This window comes from Phacochoerus africanus, chromosome X (genome assembly GCF_016906955.1).
Source record: "Phacochoerus africanus isolate WHEZ1 chromosome X, ROS_Pafr_v1, whole genome shotgun sequence".
In the NCBI taxonomy this organism is placed as follows: Eukaryota; Metazoa; Chordata; class Mammalia; order Artiodactyla; family Suidae; genus Phacochoerus; species Phacochoerus africanus.
The window spans coordinates 90,102,674-90,123,823 of record NC_062560.1 but is presented as its reverse complement, the minus strand read 5'-3'; positions in this window follow the sequence as shown (position 1 = coordinate 90,123,823).

Genomic DNA, 21,150 nt, shown 5'->3' with positions numbered 1-21,150 from the left:
TGCAGCTTTAAAAATAAGGGTGGCTGAAGATGACAGAAAAAAGTCACTTTTAAGACTGACATTCGGAGTTCCTGTCGTGGCGCATTGGTTAACGAATCCGACTAGGAACCATGAGGTTGCGGGTTCGGTCCCTGCACTTGCTCAGTGGGTTAAGGATCTGGCGTTGCCATGAGCTGTGGTATAGGTTGCAGACGCGGCTTGGATCCCGCGTTGCTGTGGCTCTGGCATAGGCCGGTGGCTACAGCTCCGATTAGACCCCTAGCCTGGGAACCTCCATATGCCATGGGAGTGGCTCAAGAAATAGCAAAAAAAAAAAAAAAAGAAGACTGACATTCAAGGTCCCCCTTCCCACTACTTCTAAGTAGGGGTTTTTCTTCCCCCTACTTGTCCCCCAAGGTTATGAGTAGAGTTGACCTTGTTTCTAGAAGGAGCTAACAGCCACCTGCAGGGTATGAACTGTGACACTCTGGGAAAGGCCCCCCAACAGGCATTGCAAAGCTGCCAGAAATTCCCACCATTAGTCATGCCTATGAGTTACAGAATTGAAGTATCTATTAAATTACAAATATGTTAGCTTAGAAGCGAAACATTTTGGCCATTATCAGTCATGAATTCTTTATCTCATTGAGGTATTAGATTAGCCCAGCAGAAAGCAAGGATCTAAGGGGATAGGCTACAGAGAAGACAGGACATTAGGACATTTAAAAGAGCCAGAGAGGGACAAAGATGTCATGGGGGGGGTAGGGTAGAAAAGAACAGGGTGACCTGGGGAAAGAGAGAGGCCCAGGAGGAAAGGCAAAGGAGCTGCTGCAAGCCGGTTTTGGTCATAAGATATCTGTACCTGCGACTGTGTAAAAGAATAGTCAATTATGAAATGCACAGTCACTCATGTGAAAGTTCCCTTAATGTAGCCAAGAACTATTGACGGCTGAGGTCTTTCCTCATTAAGTCACACAAAAGGTGTAAAGGAGATCCATTCTCATGTGATAATTAGGACACAGACATTCAGATCATGTTAACTGGCTGCTCAGAGAGAACAGGAAGGAGCAAGAACATACACCAATGATTTGCTCCCCTCGGTGCTTCACAGGGCACTGCTTCAGGGCAGCTCTAAGGTGGGTGCTTTATCCCCAGGGCTCTTCATTTATCTGTAACATTGGAGACCAACTCGCTTTATCATCCAAATCGCTCTTTGCTGGAAGGTGATCAATTTGCCAATACCTCTCCTGTAGTATTACATCCATAAATTGTGCCCTTCACTTTCTGCTTGGATCAACCAGTCTATTGGATGGTGTGATTAGGATAGCTTCTGAGTGCTGTTCCCAGTTTGTCTATTAACTGCTCTGCAGACCACTTTAAGTTTCCCCCTCCCCCAGTTGCTGCTAGAAATGGAAATAGTGGAGCAGAGTCTGCACCAGCCAGTCAGTCACTTGTTTCAAGTGCTACTGAACCAAATATTTTAAGGCAAAGGCCACACACTGGCAGCCCCCAAACTGAATTTAGCTTATAGGCATGTTTTATTTGGCCCACACGGTGCTCAACGAGCCCAGAATTTTCATACAAAAACCCAGGCTTTTAGCACATCTTCAAAAACTAGAGGGCCTAGCAGGAGGATATTCTTAATTTCATATAATAGCAATCAGCTAGGGCTGAGTTGGTACTGTTACAACTCTCCAACTTGCCCCTCCCTGTCATCTCACACACTTAGGTATATGACCTGCATGGCTTCTAGAAGCATTTGAGTATTGATTAGGGAGGTATCTCTTTGCTGGCTTGAGTTCAGCCATCAGCAGTAAATTCTTTTCCTTTTATTGAGTAATAGAATCAGATCTATTCTTTCTTTTTTTTTTTCTTATTTTTTTTGGCTGCACCTGTGGCACACAGAAGTTCCTGGGCCAGGAATTGGACACACACTACAGCAGCGACCCAAGCTGCTGAAGTGACAATGCCAGATCCTTAACCCACTGAGCCACAAGAGAACTCCAGAGCTATTTCTTCTTAAAGCCAAAACAATGGATTGGCAAACAAACATTTAAAATAAGAGGTCATTTCAGGGATTCCTAGCTGGAGTCTCCAACTTTTGAGCCCTCCTGGGATTGTATCTCCTTTTCTTCTAGCCCAGAACCCTGGATTAAGGGACTGTAGACAAAGTAACAATGGGGTAGGATAGGTAAGTATTGTATTGAAATGCCTTGCAAGAAAGAAGACTATATAAATTTGACCTAGCAGATAGAGGCATTGCCACGGAACCTCTCTCTCCATTCCCCTCTCTTCCTTTTTCTTCCTCTCTCCCAGAAAAAAAAAAAAAAAAAAAAAAAAAAACTATAACATCTCTTCGAATTGGAGCTCTATAGAACACAGTTTGGGAAATCCTATTCGAAACGCTATTTGTCCTAATGAATGCATTTTCAATTTTCACAGGTTTCAAAAGGAGCATAATTCTGTCTCTACCTGTCTCCTTTAAGAACTGCACTAGAAACTTGGATCCTATGCTCCTGCTTGCACAGAGTAGGCACAGATTTATGTTGATTGGTCTTTACCAACTGAATCAATGTTGTTCAACTAGACTGTTCTCCATTGCTTCACTTCCACTAGCAATGAACCTCACTGGAGTCTACTTTTTTTTTTTTTCTCAATACAGTTTTTCTATTAATAGGGCCATATGGCACCAAAACATGTAGCTTGGCATATTCTCTTCATAATGTATCTTCTATACATTCTCACTTTTCCTGGCACCACACTGTTCCTTATTTCTCTCCTAGCACCAACCTAAGCTCAGATTTAATTATATGACCCGCTCTAACCGATCTGACCTAAGGTGCTCACTGACAGCTGAGGACTAGGCTCCAAAATGTCAAGTATATTCTTTTTAGGGTTATCTAAATTCCAAAAGGGACTTATTGAAGACCAAACAGTTAATGTACCAAAAGAATATTATAGTGGAATGATGTACATTGTGTCAATAATTTGGAATCTTTTTCAATGTGTATAATATATATTTGGTATGTGAAATTATATGGTTTGTGCTTTGTGATGGTTGAAAAGTTATATTTGAGACCCAGGTTCAAAAAGGCCTAGGTTCATATTCATACTCAGCCATTACAAAGTATGTGATCTTGGAAGATAGCATGATAATGTGAGAAAAAAGAATGTACACTCGTATGTGTAACTGGGTCACCATGCTATACAGTAGAAAATTGACACAACACTGTAAACTAACTAAAATGAAAAAAATCATTATATAAAAAGTTAATAAAAAAACAACAATGTGATCTTGGGACATAATTTCACCTCTCTAACTTTTAGTTTCTACTTCTATAAAGTGGGAATAATAACAATATCCACACTCATAGGATTGTTGTGAAGAATCAGTGAGAAAAAAATGAATGAAAAACACTAAGCACATGTCTGCCAAAGGCAGACAATAGACAGTAGGTCTCTGGAGGCAACTATTTGATTTTTATTTAGTTGTTGGTTTACAGATCTGTTCTGTTGTATTATTATATCTCAGTCAGAATCTCTACTTCTTTTTATTGCCCAGCCCTGCACCACTATTTTTCCTAAACCCACTCTCACCCCAGTGTCTCAGGATTAACAGTAGAGGCATAAAAGAACAAAGATCCAGGGCCAGGAAAAGCCTATTTTCAAATCAGATGTGAAATTGCTTCCTCTGTTTAAATAGATGCAATTCTCCATACCAAAAGAAGGTTATTCTAACAAGCTATGCAGTCTAAATGGCACTTGCAGTAATGCACTAAAGTTAGTTTTAACTTTGCAAGGTGAAATTAAAAGCACTTATTGAAGTCATGCATTTGAACATCTTCACCAAAAACTGATTCCAACTTTGAGTTTGCAATTTTATCAAGCTTTGCATGTCAGATTGCTTTGGTGCTATTGCTTATAGTAACCTAGGAGCAAATGCTTGAAACCTATCCAGAGAATAAACTTCTCTTTCTAGCCATGACGTTCCGACACAAATGTGTTAAGAAATCTTTTATCCCTAGTAAGTGAAGAGTCTCAAATCGGAAACGCTGGAACTAAGATAATCAGGAGTAGGGGCATTATTTGCATATTCGCCAGAGAACAGGTTAATGTTGTTTGGTTTTTTAATTTTTTTTCCTAAGTAGCCAAGATGCATTTCTAAAAAGCTGCATAAAGCCATGCATTTGTGAATGATTTGTCAGGTGAAGAGTGAATTATCTTGTAAATACAGTTAATTAGTACCGGCTTTCTGCTCGTGTTCATTTTGAAGAGCCCCTGTAATTTACACCTGCCTGTGACCCTCTCTAGGCAGACAGTCTACTCTAATCCCAGGAGACTCTATTCTATTATCTTGCCTACTCTCTCCTACTCCTCTTCTCCTTCTTCCATTATCACCTATTCTACACTCTCACCAACACACAATCAACCTTCTTTCCTCTGTGTATCACTTCCACTAGCCCTCTTCACAAATTTCAATGTGAGAATAAAGGAAGAATTACCTTTAAAATAGAAAATAGCCATCTGAATATGTTGTGGGAAATAAAAGTGTTAGTCGTTGGCATCTTTGGCAAATGATCTAAACATGCTATTGTACATTTCTATTTGTTGTTAAAGCCCTCCATATTTATCTGCAGCCTCCAAAAGAATAAAAAGAAATGTCTGCAACACATCACACAAGCCTGCTATGATTTAAATATTAAAAGTATTCTGGAAAAGTTGCACTCAAACCAAATCTTACTTTAATGTGATAGGAATAGTTGGCTATTTAAAGAAATCTGATGACAAATTCTTTTAGACTGAAAAAATAGTTTCATAAAGCCAATGATTACCTTCTAATTAATTAGTTTTGAATAACTGGATCTTTTTATAACTGATCTATTTAAAGTAAGTATCACCTATATACTCTAAAAGAACACTTGTTTCACTGAAGAAATATTTCTCAGATTTAGAAATTTAAAAGAACAGTTAGAAAATAATATTTTAAATTTTTAATAATCTTTTAAAACTTTCATACTTGCCATACACAATCTAAAAAAAAATCTACCTATATGATTTTGTAATTAACTAATTCTATACATTTTGTATTAAAATTCCTATTCCATGCCTGCATATTACTAAACTTGGGGTTATTCTCTTTCTTTTTTTCTTTTTTGGTTGCCTCCTGGCATACAGAGTTCCCAGGCCAAGGGTCAGATCCGAGCCACAGTTGTGACCTATACCACACACCAGATCCTTACCTACTGTGTGAGGCTGGGGATCAAACCTGTAGCCTCCAGAGAACACACTGATCCAGTTGTGCCACAGTGAGAACTCCGAGTAGGTTACTCATGAAATAAGCCCATCCTTGGAAGTTCCCTCGTGGCACAGCATGTTAAGGATCTGGTGTTGCCCTAGTAATGGCACAGCCTGAAACAATAGCGCAGGTTTGATCCCTGACCCTGGAACTTCCACATGCCATGGGTGTGGCCAAAAAGATAATAACCCCAGTCTTATATTTTGAATTATGAGAGGACAATCAGTTAATTGCTTTTTAATATCAAGGAAACAATGATATAACTTAGATAATATTGAAAATAAATATTCATAGACAACTTCTTGAGGTTCCATACCAAGAAGCCATTTTGTTTCTACATCAAGTGTAACATTTGAACTGTGTGAATAAACACATAAATTTGATATCTTTTTTTTTGTCTTTTTGCCATTTCTAGGGTCGCTCCTGTGATATATGGAGGTTCTAGGCTAGGGGTTGAATCGGAGCTGTAGCCGCCGGCCTATACCACAGCCACAGCAACACAGGATCTGAGCCATGTCTGCAACCTACACCACAGATCACAGCAATGCTGGATCCTTAACCCACTGAGCAAGGGCAGGGACCGAACCCGCAACCTCATGGTTCCTAGTCGGATTCGTTAACCACTGTGCCACAACGGGCACTCCTTGATATCTTCTTATATGAACAATGACCCAAGGATAATTTTGAATTTTTCTAGTATGTAATACATATTTAGTATATTTTTATTTAAATAGAAAATGAATATATTACTGCTTTTCAGTGACTGTGATTGCTTTATCCTTACCTTCCCTTGACAGATTTCCCTTAGTGACCAAAAATCAGTATTTTCATGACCGCTCTTAAGAGTTTAAGTGAAGCAATTCAGGGCCTATGAAAATTAGCTTTGATGCGTGTGTGCATGTGTGTGTGTGTGTGTGTGTGTGTGTGTGAGAGAGAGAGAGAGAGAGAGAGAGAGAGAGAAGAGAGAGGACCAACATTCTCATAAGGGAATCAAAACTGTGACTGACTTCTTTAAAACCATTCTTTCAGCTAGTGTTTCTCAAAGCACGATCCTTGAAAGGCATGCAAGAGATTCACCAGGACAGAAAGCCAAATTCCTAGTCTTACTAATTTACTGAATTAGAATCTGGGGGAAAGACATGGGAATCTGTATTTAAGGAGTCTCATCTTTACCATACCTGGGTTCTTCCATGTGATTCTGATGCATATTAAAGTCTGAGAAAATCTGGGAAGTAGAGTTCAGGTGATATTTTAAATCCCTAGTTAAATTCTTCTTAACACTTAACAAGAAATTCAAAATAAGTAGATCTAACTCTACTTTTCCAGACTCTAAAAATAAACTAAACAAATGTGTTGTCACCATAACTCAATAGATGGAAGCATAAAAGAGGTTTGGTATTTACCTTATTCTGATACAACTTGAAATATAAGCCAAATACTATAATGTTACAAACTTTACTAAATGATTCCTAAATGGAAGTATTCTGAAAGCATCTGATACAGACTGTGTGATTGTGGTCCAAGGGATTTTAATGTAAGGATTTTTGCATGGTCAGGTCACTTATCAATGATACATAACTGCCTATTGACTCTTCTGCTTGAATGAGGCAAGACATTTAGTTCATGTGAAGGAAATCAGAAATTAAACAAAAGCAGATATTCGCTATTTGGAATTAGCCCAATATGGTGGTTATTTTTGAAAGCTCATGGGGAAGAAACACACAATTCTAATCAAAATAATAATTTAAGGAGTTCCCTGGTGGCCCAGTGGTTAAGGATTCAGTGTTGTCACTGCTGTGGCACAGGTTCAATCCCTGGCCCAGGTAATTCTACATGCCTTGAACATGACCAAAATATAATAATAATAATCTATTTTTCCTTTTAATTTTCCCAGCTTTTATATTTATTTTTTATAATTTTAAAGTATAAGTGATTTACAATGTTATGTCAATTTTTATTGCACAGCAAAGTGACCCAGTCATTCATATATATATATATATATATTCCCTTCATATATATATATATATATATATATTCATATATATACATATATATATATATATATATATATTCCCTTATATTATCTTCCATCACGGTCTATCCCAAGAGATTGTATATAGTTCCCTGTGCTATACAATAGGCCCTCATTGCTTATCTATTCTAAATGTAATAAATAATAATTTAAACCTTCACAGAAGGTACTTTGAAAATTCAGAACAAGAAGTAAAACTGTCATATCGGAATAGAAAATGAACAAAACTATTAATATTAATTTTTAATAAAAATATATATTTTTACTTCTTGGTGTCACATTAAGAATTTAGAAAAAGATGGGGAAAAAAACAGTTGACTCTTAGGGATCAAATATTAAATTAAATATGTGAGTTATAGACATGAACTTACTAAACAAGTGTCATTATTAGTAGACTGATTTTAACACTCTCTTCAAAAGGTCAGCTAGATAGAAACAAAAACAATAGAGAAGAAAATCTGTATTCCTATCATTAGCGACAATATGTTATAACTACCCAACTAGTTGATGTCAACATTAGATGGTTAAATGGGTAATGACTGAGTGAATTAGTCATAAGTTAACTTGTGCAATCATTATTACATTTGTCTGGATAATGTCAAATTTTACCATGGCTCAGATTCATCCACAATATAAAAATGTGTGTGTTCTTATGTACACATACATAATCTAAAACATATATAAGAAGAAGAAAATTACGTAAGATTTGCTCAGGAACAAATGTAAGTAGACTTTTTCTCACACAGTTTCTTAAGGTCCATCACACTGTCAGGGATAATTTTCATAGTGTTAGGTTCTGTCCTATTTTGCTGAAAACTCTTCTAACATTCTCTACCAGGCAAGAATATTCTGAGTTCCTCTCTTCCATAATGAGTAGAATTACGAATTTACACTTTGCTTATACTTCAGATATAAAACACATATGTGCATGCTATTCATTTGGAATTGCTCCATTTAAGAATCACTAAAAGCCCACAATAACATCACTCATTTATGAGAAATTTTGTATAAATGATATTTTGGATACAGTCCAAGATTTCATTCCAAAAGCCCAACAGAACCTCATTCTGAGGCAGCCTTCACTTACAGGAAGATTCCACATATGGGTTATGTCAACATTCTAAAGTGGTTCCAGTATATCTTTTCTGAGATGCTTAGTAACAATCAATGATACCCTGAAGAGTTAGGAACCTGTCATAAAGGCAGAGAACAGATATGCAGCAATTGGGATCATGTTCCCTAAATCAATCATCCATATTTCACATATAGCTTATCAGTGCAACGTCACAACTATTTGATTTGTGGCCAATTCTAAATTCACAGCAAGTTCACTCTTTTTTTTAAACTCTTTTTTCTTATAACAAATTATACTTAAAATCTCATTTGCCATTATTTGATAAAACCAATGTTACCTGTAACTTTCAATTCAGTTGTTCTTCTTACAAGTTTTCCTTCATACTTAAGCTCACAAGTGTAGTTTCCTCCATCTTCTTCTTGAACTTCCTGGATTAGAAGAGCATTTCCTTTCTGTATTATGATGCTTCTCCACAGTTTTGGCTTGCATTCCTGCAGAGAAAATATTTCCAAGTAAGCAAGAAATAAAAATTCACACCACTAAGTCTTAGTACTGGCAAGTTTGGATTTTCACGTTTTTGTACTCTTTTCTTTAGTTTTCAAAATATGCAGCTAAAAAGTTAAGTCAATGACCAGAGAACATCACAAATGCATCTTATTGTATACAGCTGAAATATTACCCTAAGAACCAGTTTAAAGGCCTGATCCCAAGATGTGAAAGTCCTTAGAGACATTCTGCAAAAACAGAAACACATACAAACTCCCCAAAGCAAAAGAGGCAGAGCAGAAACTTAAAGGTCACTAAATGGCATTTTAATGCCCTAATTCTTTCTATATGGCAGGAATATTTCCTAAGAGTCCTAAGAGGACAGTGTCCACTTAGCAACAGAGTGTACAAGGGAGTCTCAGCCATTATTAAAAATTTGTTATTACATATTTAATTGGCAATAGCTTCATTAATTATTTATTATAGTAAAACTAATAATAATATTCAAGAAGCTCTCTCCCCATAGTTAAGAGATCCATTGTAGGTAGGCTAGAGGGGAAGGGAGTCAAGAAAATTAGGCTTGAGGAATTTTCTAGAAACATAGCTAGGTAAAATGAGGTCACACATTGTTCTGGTAAGGGAATGGAGAAATTTTTCACTTATTTTCTGATTTCAGTGTTCTATGACCAGAAGATAAAGTCTGGGTCTTGAGGTCAATTATTTTTACCTTCTGAATGGGAATGTGAGGGAGTGTTTCTTGCTACTGGGATTGGACTTTACTAGGAAGGAATAGTTAACACTTTTCCACAGACTGACAAGGATATAACAATAGCAGAGTATGTAAGAATATTCAGCCAAGTGGCTTTGTCTTTTAGAAATTTTCTCAGATTTCTTTTTACACTATTGTTCAACAATAGTGATCGCCAAAGACTACAAACATCACTGAAGGTGTAGGGGATATCTGTGAGGGAGCGCTCAAGAATTTTATCATCTAAATTCTGACTCTGTCAGTTAAGGCCATTAAAAAATTGATCGTGAGGCAGATGATCTGAATAATACTTGAGAGCAGTTTCCACTTTCCATATGGTGTATACAACATATCCTCTATCTCTCCTCCCCACCCTCACTCCCACCATCTGCACACTCACCCTAAGTATTCACATAAAAGTAGAATTGGTACTGATTCTCAGTCCCCAGCTGTGTGTGTGTGTGTGTGTGTGTGTGTGTGTGTGTGTGTGTGTACGCATGTATTTGTAAAATGATTTGGGAGAGTGCCCATTTATTAGTTTTTTATTGTAAGAGATTTTTTTCTGTTATGATAGCAGAAGTTTTGACAACAAAACACAAAAACTGACACTTAAGTTCAAAGGTATAATATTTAAGAGATATGCTTGCTTTATGTCCAATACAACCACCCACACATATTGTCAGAGAGTAAATAAAAGTAATACTACCTAGGGCATCTAAATATAAAGCTGCTTCGCTCCCTAGGGTCTTTCTAAAGAACTTAAGGGTCTGTCTGAAATTATATTACATACCATGTCTGGCAAGGTTTATCACCTATATGAGACTTGCTTCTGAGTTAAACCTTAGGATATAAGGTTTCTGGGAAAATGAAGAAGAAAGACTGAACAGAAAGGAAAAAAATAGCCCAGCTGCCACTATCGTCATACAATAATAATCCACAATTATTTTCGCATTGCTTCCAACTCTGATAGCCTCAGATTTCTAAAGAATTATTCTGGAGGTCATTAAGCAAAAATATGGTCCCTCTGGGCATTTTGAGAGGAAAGGAAAATGAAAACTGAGCTGCTTCACTTTCACATAGCAGTGGTGGGGCAGGCAAATGAGCCCACACACTCATTTCAGTCAACGACAAATGGCATCATTTTCTAATGTCATTTGGTGGTGGCGGGGAGTGCGAGGAGCAGGGGAGTCCATATATAATTAGCTCTGACCATTTTCATTTTCTGTGCAGACTACTTCCCCTCACCCCCCCAGGAAGTAAACTCTAAAGAATATATAGGAATTAGAAAATAACTCCTATGAAGAACAGTATGGAATCTTCACATGTTCTTTGGGCTAGATCTAGATATTCCCAAGTGCTTTTCAAGTCGTCATCTAGCCTTATAAAGGATTCTTTGTACCCAATAGGGTTTTTTTTTTTTTTTTTAATGTAGCATAGGAAAATGTTATCTTCAGGTCACATCCACCCTTCTAGAGCAATGTACTATAGATGAAAAAGAAAAAGGCTTCAGAGCAAGATAGCTGTTGGCCAAAACCTGGGATTCACCCAAGTTCTGTGATCTTGGGGAAATTTGCTTCCCTTCCTTAGGTCTCAGTGTTTCACTCTTCATATGGGGATACTATACGAGACCATAAGAGCGCCAGAATCCAGAGGCTTGCAGTTTTTTCATTATACACTTGTTGTGCGGCACTATATTTAAAATGCTTTCCATCCCTAAACTTTTTCAATCCTGGATTATATCTTCTCCAAACCTCTGGCAATTCTCGGTGGAAATTGGTGCTAACAGACTAATCAGATAAAAACAAATCTTCACTAAATGCTTAACCATCCCCCAGCAACATAATACTTTAACCCACTGAAAATGCACAGCTCCCTAAGAGGCCACTCCAACACTAATCCTAGCAAGTGGGTAGAGAAACTATATTATATTCAGAAGGCTCTTGTAGATAACATCCTGCTCCCACCAACCCATCCTTCATGAAGTTACCTTATTGGCTATCCTACCCATGTCTGGGTGCCAATATCAAATCTCAGAAATCTTCCAGGATCTTTACTCCATTACTTGCAGCATCTCTTCCTTAAGCTGCTGGGTGATAGGCTTACTACTGTCTCTCCTTCTCCTGCTCCCAATCTTCCTATCGCCTCTTTCCTTTGGACAGACAACATTCCCATACTTTGCCATCCCCAGACATGTTTATTTTAATTCAGACAGCCTGTTGGGCAATGAAGTTTGTAGAACATAGGTCAGGTCTCAAGATGGTTGTTTATCTGAGGCAAGGACAAACCCCAAAGCTTCAAATGTGAGCTGGCCCCCAATATTGAATTCAGTGCATAATGCCTCTATTACTTAATGCCCCAAGACCATTACATTAAACTTAATCAACTGGCAATTTTTGCTATGATCCAGTCTTGCTAAAGGTACCTAAGTTTAGCAAAAAGCTTCAGTTCATGGCATGGCTGTCCACCCATAGAAAAGTCTGCTATAGGACAGCCTGGTTCAGTCAAAATAATATTAGCCTTTAAAGTCCAACTTCCTTCCTTTATACCCATCCTTCCCGGGCAGCAGATGTCACTTGTTGGCCATTGCTAGGTTGGGAGCCCAGGATGTTTGACAGAAACATCTGCTGACCAAGCCCCTTGAAGCTGCCAGGCACATTTAGATATTGGAATTTCAACCCTGAAATATTCACCACTGTATTCTCAGTCTACTTCTGAGATAGCATCATCATACCCACAGGTGTATTTCAATCCGTTCGATTTGTTAGTCATGGTTACTTCAGTGCTATGTAGAGCACATGACTCATTTCTCACAGCAAGAACACCAGGGAAATTCATTTAAAAATTTATTCTGATTCTGAAGTTCAGACACAAAGCAGCTGTGCAACCATAAGCCAATCATGTAATCTCTGGTTCTCAAGGCACTTTTGTCCAAATATGTAACACCCATCCCCTCAAACTCAACTTCTTTCCTTTCCCTGGGAGATTGCACTATTCCACAGAGCATCTAGGCTTCTACCTCACAATTTTTAGGGAAACTAAACTATCTTCACTTTAAAGATGGAAGAGATAGGAGCACAACTGTGACATAGGTATTAATCTTGCACTCTACAGCCTCATCTCTACTTCAAGTGCCCAGGATAATCCACTGCAGGGAATCCTTCCCCTTCCCAGCTCTATTTCTCTAACTTTCTGTCTTCATAGTCCTATCGTGGTTGGGACTTCAAGGGTGGTTGAGTATAAATTCCATACTCAAATATTGGTGATGGAATCCCAAGCGGTATGCTTTTGAGCATGCTACTTAACCAATATAAGCCTAAGTTGCTTCACCTCTTTTTAAAAAGGTGGTGATAATATTTACCAATAGGGATAATGACTAGGGTTAAATGAGGTAATGCATGTAAATGCTCTATAATATAGAGCATCACTTGCTAAAACCACTCAATAAATGTTAACTATTATTCTATTATTGCTTTTACCCTCGGTATTCTGCTTTCAGATTACATACACATGTATCATGATATGTTAGTCATTATTAGGAGTTAATGTGACTCATTTCTATAGGAGTATGGAGATAATCCAAAGTAATGATTCTATTAAAAGGGTAGATATCCATTTCTGATCTGGCATACAAAGGAATTGTAAAACTGTTACTACTATCCTAACAACAAGAAAAAAACTGAACAAACTCAAGAACTTTTAAAATATACATCAGATAATTGAGGAGACAGTAAAAACCACTGCCCTAAAAAGTGGAGAGACAGATGGATGCAGAGAATCATAGTTTACAGGGAGCAGAAGCAGCTGTAGGAACCAGAAACTGATAGGAACACTTAAAGTTTAACTGACTAATTTCTGGAAACTGTGAACAAAGCTTGATAAATAAAAATCTCAGGCATGCCAATCCTGGGGAGTGGCCCATCCCATACTTTTGCAAATTTTACCTCCAGGAGCTCCAGTAAATACTCACAGTGACGATTAGAGAAAAATCCCTTCATGCTTCTGGCAGAGGAAGGAGAGAGTAAACCATTTTGAAATATTCACAAAGAGCTCTGTTCTCTGCAATAACAGCCTGCCCATAAAGGTCCTGGAGTATTGGAAATATGAAACTCTAGACCTCCTCTAGCCTTTGAAGTAGAGGACAAAAATATCCAGCTCTGTCTCCCTCTATCCTTTCTGTTTTACCTAATGGGAAGTGAGAGGGAAGCTGACAAGCATATAAGATGGTCACAGCCCAGGACTAAAAGACTGAATTTAATCATAGGATTATAGAAAGCTTTACCTTACCCTATACCTTACTAACACATCAATAGAGTTCATGTATAGTTACAGCATATTACAGTCAAAAGAAATGCACAACATGGACCTTATTTAAGAAGTCTCTAGGAAAACTGAAAGATAACAAGGGAGTGAAAAACAAAGACATCAGAGGGAATTTTAGCCTCTCACAACTACAGCAAGTAGTAAAAACAGCCCAACTCATAGCCAGAAAAGCATTAAAAACCTCACACTAAAGGACTATGTACTTCTGTTCCTTTTACCCAGTATATCATATCTGGATTTAAAAAAAAAAATACAAGGCATACTAAAAGGCAGAAAAAAAAACACGCTGTTGAAGAGAAAGAATAAGCATCAGAGCCAGATTCCGGATATAGCAGAAATTTGGAAGTACCAGTCTGCAAATTTAAAATAAGTATGATTAATATGTTAAAGGTACTAATAGAAATCATGGGTGATACATAAGGACAGAAGAGAGATGGAAACTCTTAGAAAGACTCAAAAGGGGAATGATATAAATCAAAACAGAAATAAATCATGACTTTGATAGGTACATTCATAGACTGGAAATGGCCAAGGAAAGAATCAGTGAGTTTGAAGATATGTCAGCAGATATTTCCCAAACTAAAAAACAGAGAAAAAAGAATGGAAAAAAATTGAACATAATGTTCAAGAACTGTGAGAGAAGTACAGAAGATGTAACATAAATGTAATGGAATACCAGAAGGAGAAATGGAGAAAAGAACAGAAGAAATATTTGACGTCATTCTAATGCTGGATCATTCAAGATTATACCAGACTGTGAGTTCCATGGTGGCTCAGTGGGTTAAGGGTCTGGTGTTGTCACTGCAGTGGCTTGGTCACTGCTATGGCATGGGTTCGATCCCTGGCCCAGGAACTGCCACATACTCTGGGCATGGCCCCTGCCAAAAAAAGATTATAGCAGACTAGGCATGAACAGAGAGGTTTGGTGTGCAGGTAGGCTACTGTAAGCATATGAGCTGAATTTTGAACAATATGTAAAAGTTAGGCAGGCAAGCAGGACATATTGGACAGAAGGAATAACATGTGCAGAAGCACTCTGATGTGAAAAAGCTTGGAATGGACAAAAAAAATATGAATAGTTTTGCTCTTTTGAAAGTGACACTGAGTAGGCTGAGGCCAGATACTAAAAGCCTTAAATTTCAGGGGTTCCCATTGTGGTGCAGCGGTTAATGAATCTGACTAGGAACCATGAGGTTTCAGGTTCGGTCCCTGCCCTTGCTCACTGGGTTAAGGATCTGGTGTTGCCATGAGCTGTGGTGTAGGTCGCAGACGTGGCTCAGATCCTGGGTTGCTGTGGCTCTGGCATAGGCCAGTGGCTACAGCTCCAGTTAGACCCCTATCCTGGGAACCTCCATATGCCATGGGAGTGGCCCTAGAAAAGGCAAAAAGACAAAAAGACAAAAGAAAAAGCCTTAAATTTCATTCTAAGATATTTGTACATTGTCAGTTTTCAAATCCCATCTCCAATACTGTTTAACCTATCTCACAAGGCTGTTCTAAGAATTGAATTAGCTAATGAATGAACATGTGTGGCACAGTGTTAGGTCCTATAAACACTCAACAAAAAGGAGCTATTAACTAACAGGTTTGGTATAGAACCATTTGAGTGCTTTAAATAGCATAGTATGCTGGTATACTATGATCAGATGTGCATTTCTGAAAGATCATTCTAGCAGATATATAGAAAGCTGTCAGATTGCAGAGAAAGAAATTGCTTAAAATATTTTAATTTGTTTTGATCTGTTTTTATCCATTGAATGCTGTTAATATCATTAAGGACATACAGGAGGTCCCTTCTAAGCCTGGATTCCTTTTTTTTTTCTTTTTAGGGCCACATTCGAGGCATACGAAACTTCCCAGACTAGAGGTTGAATCAGAGCTGTAGCTGCTGGCATAAGCAGCCATGTCTGCAACCTACACCACAGCTTGATCCTTAACCCATGGAGCGAGGCCAGGGATCGAACTCGCATCATCATGAATACTAGTCAGGTTCATTACCGCTGAGCCACAATAGGAAATCCTAAGCCTGAATTCTTATAACAATTTAGGAAAGATCAACAGTAAACTCCTGTTAAATTTGAGGGAAAAAAGTCAAAAATTATAAAAGCTGACAAGAACATATCAATTTGATAAATCAAGAAATTGTACAGTCAAAACTCACTCTTTAAGAACTATATTCCTAAATACCAAAACCCAGCAGTAAGTGATCATCTATGGGCGGGTGGCTTAAAAGTGGTTCATCTCTACAGTGGAATATTGGACACTACTCAGCAGTAAAAACAATGAACTGTTGATATATATGACGACATAGACAAATCTCAAATTCATTATTCTTAGTGAGCAAAGACAGGCACAGAAGGCTACATATCACATTATTCCATTTATATTACATTCTGGAAAATGCAAAACTATAAGAACATAAAACAGATATGTTTTCTCTCAGAGGAAAACAGAAGCCAAACACTCCAACATAAACAACAGCAATATCTTCTCAGATCCACCTCCTAGAGTAATGATGACAAAAAAAAAAAAACAGACTTAATTAAACTTAAAAGTTTCTCTATAGCAAAGGAAACCTACAGCAAAACAAAAAGACCAACCACAGAATGGGAGAATATATTTGCAAATGAAGCGACTGACAAGGGATTAATCTCCAAAATTTATAAACCTGAAGCTCAATACCAAAAAAACAAACGACCCCATCCAAAAAACAGCAGAAGATCTAAACAGGCAATTCTCCAAAGAAGGCACATACAGATGACCAAAAGACACATGAGAAGATGTTCAACATCACTCATTATTAGAGAAATGCAAATCAAAACCACTATGAGGTAACACTTTATACTGTCCAGAATGGCCATCATCAAAAAGTCTACAAACAAGAAATGCTGGAGAGGGGGTAGAGAAAAGGGAACCCTATTACACCATTGGTGGAAATGTAAATTGGTACAACCACTATGCAAAACAGTATGGAGATTCCTCAGAAAACTAAAAATAAATAGAATTACCATTTGATCCAGCAATCCCACTCCTGGGCATCTCTCCAGAGAAAACCATGACTCAAAAAGACACACGTACTCCAATATCCATTGCAGCACTATATACAATAGCCAAGACATGGAAACAACCCAATGTCCATCGACAGAAGAGTGGATAAAGAAGATATGGGACATATACACAATGGGATATTACTCAGCCATTAAAAGGAAAGAAATAATGGCATTTGCAGCAACATGGATGGACCTAGAAATTATCACGCTAAGTGAAGTTAGTCAGATAGTGAGACACCAATATCATATGCTATTAATTACATGTGGAATCTAAAAAAAGGGACACAATGAACTTTTTTGTAGAACAGATACTGACTCACAGACTTTGAAAAACTTATGGTTTCCAAAGGAGACACATTGGGGGATGGAGGGATGGGCTTGGGGTTTGGGATGGAAATGCAATAAAATCAGGTTGTGACCATCATTGTACAACTATAAATGTAATAAAATTCACTGAGTAATAATAATATAAAAAAACAGATTTGTTTTTAGCAAGGACTTGGGCTAGGAGGTGGGAATTGAATACAAAAGGACATGGAAGACCTTAGAGTGATGGGAATGTTCTGGATCTTGTTTGTGGTGTTTACATTTGCCAAAACACATCTAATCATACAGGATAAATTTTATAGTTATAGATTACACAGAATAACGTGAGTTAAAAAATAAAACTTTGAATCTTAAAATTCCCAATTAGAGTTTGAGATGCCCTAGGTAACTTTATTTCTAACTTCCTATGTAAATTTTCCATTTCTATCATTGCAAAAAATAACAAGTAAGAACTTTAGTTATTAGATTTTTATAACATGTCTGAGACATATGGCAGATGTTATTACATCTATTTTATATGTGGAGAAATAGAGACCCAGGACTATGCAATTACTTATCCACATTAATGTTGGAATGGTGACCAGAATACAGGTTTCCAGACTTAAAGACCAGTGCTTCTTATACATATGAAATACCTATTCCTCAAACATTAACCCACCTTCTCTAGAACTTATAAATAGTAAATAATGGCTTTCCCAATTCTAGAAATAAAAACAAGGTTAAATGGTTCTTAAATCTTGTATCACTGACTATGGTTTCAGGGCACATAAAACTGAAACATCCTCAGATTTCATAGCTAATTCCTTCTGGATGCAAGTATCTTGGAAAATTCTAATTATATAGATTAAATTTTTCAGGATGGAATGTAATTTTATGGTTATGAAATAAGGCACATATCAATATCATTACATTTCCAAAAGGGATTCAAAATCCCCAAGCATTTTACCAAACCAATTTTTAGTTAAGAAAAACTGTTGGTCATTTCGGCTGCTGGTATTATGAGGTCTGCAATGATCTTATTTTTTCCCCCTCAAGAAAATTGTCATGATGATTAACAAGATTAATCAATCTAAAGCTCTTAACTTTGGAAGCTCATCTCATTGTAATGGTGACAGCATTTAGAAATGGTCATTCCTAAACTGCTATTTTAGTACATGAAATTAACTCCTCACAATCCATCTGGAATTTTCTTAAACATGGTGTGAGTCAGAGATATAATTATTTTTTTCCAAGTGAATACTCAATTGTGTACCCACCATTTTTAATAAGCCGCCATCCTCTTTCACATACTTTAAAATGAAATGTAATAATATACTAAGTTCTCATGTATACATATTTTTACCTGTTTCTGGACTATCTATTCTATTCAAATGATCTAGTTATCCTTTCTTGAATTTATTGTTTTAATTGCTGCTGTTGTACAGTAATTTCAGTGTCAGCTAGAATAAATTCCCTCTCATAAATGTTTTTTTCCTAACACTTCCTTTGCAAATCTGGTACATTCATTCATCCATATGAATTTTCGAATGTTTATCATGTTGTCTTATTTTTAAAAAATCATATTTTAGCAAATCTGAATAAATATTTATATGATATTAGAAATAACTGATCTTTTATGAGATCTTCCTATGCATAAATATGTTCTGCCTCTCCAATGATATAGACTATATTTTTATGTCCTTCTCTAAAATAATATTTTTATATAGGTTTCTCCCATCTTTGTTAAATGTATTCTAAAATGTTTTATAGTTTCTCATTATTGTAAATAGGATAATTTCAATTTTCCCTTTATATGTCTAACTAATTATTACTAGAAAATATTGAATATTTTGTATATTTTTATTAAGCTACATTACCAAATTATCTTGTTAGTTCCATTTCTATCGATGTTGTTTGGTCTCTTGGGATTTCTTGGTATATAATTACAATCTAAAAAATAAGATTATTTTGTCTCTTCTTTTCAATTATTTATACAGCATATTTCATTTAATTTTCTTATGGCATCAGCTAGAACCCCCAAAACAATATTGAATACTAGTACTGACAGTGATCATTCCTATCTTGTAACTCATGGGTGTAAAGATATGTGTATGTTTACATGGATGTTTATTGTAATACTGTCTTTATTTTTTAAAAAAATAGAAAAAAAACTTGAATATCCATCTAAAGAATGGTTGAATAAAGCAAGGTTATATATAGCCCATGAACTATGATACAGCTATTAAAAATGAGTCAGATATATATAAACAACATGAAATATAATGTTTGTGATACATTTGTGTGTAATGAGGAGAGGTGGAAAGCAATATGTTCAGCATGTTCCCATTTTTATAAAAATGAGGGATGAGAAGATATATGCATGTATGTATGTATATCTATAAATCACACACACACACACACACACACACACACACAGAGAGTTAGCATAGAAGAAAGTGTGGAATGCTACAACAAACAGGTAACGTTAGTTGCCTTAGATGGTTATAGCAGAATAGAGTAACACAGAACTGACTTAATTTGTTAAAATGGTCACAGTTTTTAAATATACACAGCTACATATGTTCACTTATTTTGTTTTGTCTCCAGGCTTTATGAAAACCTCAGTAAATATCAAAAAGAAAGGAGAAATGGGTGTCATTAGACTTAAGCAAATCACTTAACCTCTTTGGGGCATCTGTTTCCTCATATATAAGAGAAATAAGCTGTGCTAGATGGGCTCTAAGGTCCCTATGATATTACAATTCCTTCTTCTTAGTTCCAGTTTGATCTTGAGAAAATCTCTTTCTGGTTCATTTGAGTCCCTTTGAACAAAGAGTCATTAAGGAGTTCTTCAGAAGGATTACAGGAACTGTTTCTGAAATAACAATTTTCAGAGAGCATTCTATTTACTCAGTGATGTGAGTGTATGAGGTGCATAAGATATGTATTTAGCAGAGCAATCAGAGTGGTGTTATAAGAACATGCGTTAGAAATTAGAAGTTGAAGATTTGAACCCCTAATTGTGTGTTAGCTAAGTGACCCTCTGTTAGCTGTTTGTTTCCTCATTTAAAGTAATGATAATACCAATAGGTAGCCTCACATTCTGTTGTTAATTGATGGAATTCACTGGGATAAAGGGACTCTACACTCTTGTGTCACGTGTCCTCAGTTAATTATGAGGTTGTTCTAATTGTTGTTGTCTTCTTTTTCTTCCTTTTTCTTCATTGGCATATAGTTGATTTACATCTAGTGTTCTTCTTAGCTCAATAAAGAAATTAATCTTTATCTCTCATTTTGAAAATGTTTCTAAATGCACTGATATTGTTGTATATTCTATTCTAATGTCTAAGCCCTATTCATAGTGTCCGGAGGAAGTGCTCAAAGTGTAGCCCCTCTCCTCACTTCCTTTCACTAACTAGTAGAGCTCACATACAGGATTTACAGCCCTCCCACCCCCTTACATATATATCTTATATTCCAAGGACGCCCAGAATAGGCTTATACTCATTCATCATTATGAACACTCCCCAGTGCCATACTAGCCACCTCTGCCTTCCAATCCATCTGTGATTATATGCAGGCATGGAAGGAGAGTCCTCAAAGTCCTTCCATAACAGAAAGGATGGAAAAGAAACAAGTTTAAAGAATTCTTCTATCTGAAAAGAGGCCTGAGAAAGGGATTGTCAGGACACATACTTTTCCCCGTTAAAACACAACATAATAACTGTACATTTCTAATGTTCAATATGTACCAGAATGAACTCTGGACAAGTGTGTCCTCCCCTTTTCATTGCTATAGGCACAGCAAAATCATGTCATGTTCAGTCTGGTAGGAGGAAATGCACAGACTGCAAAACA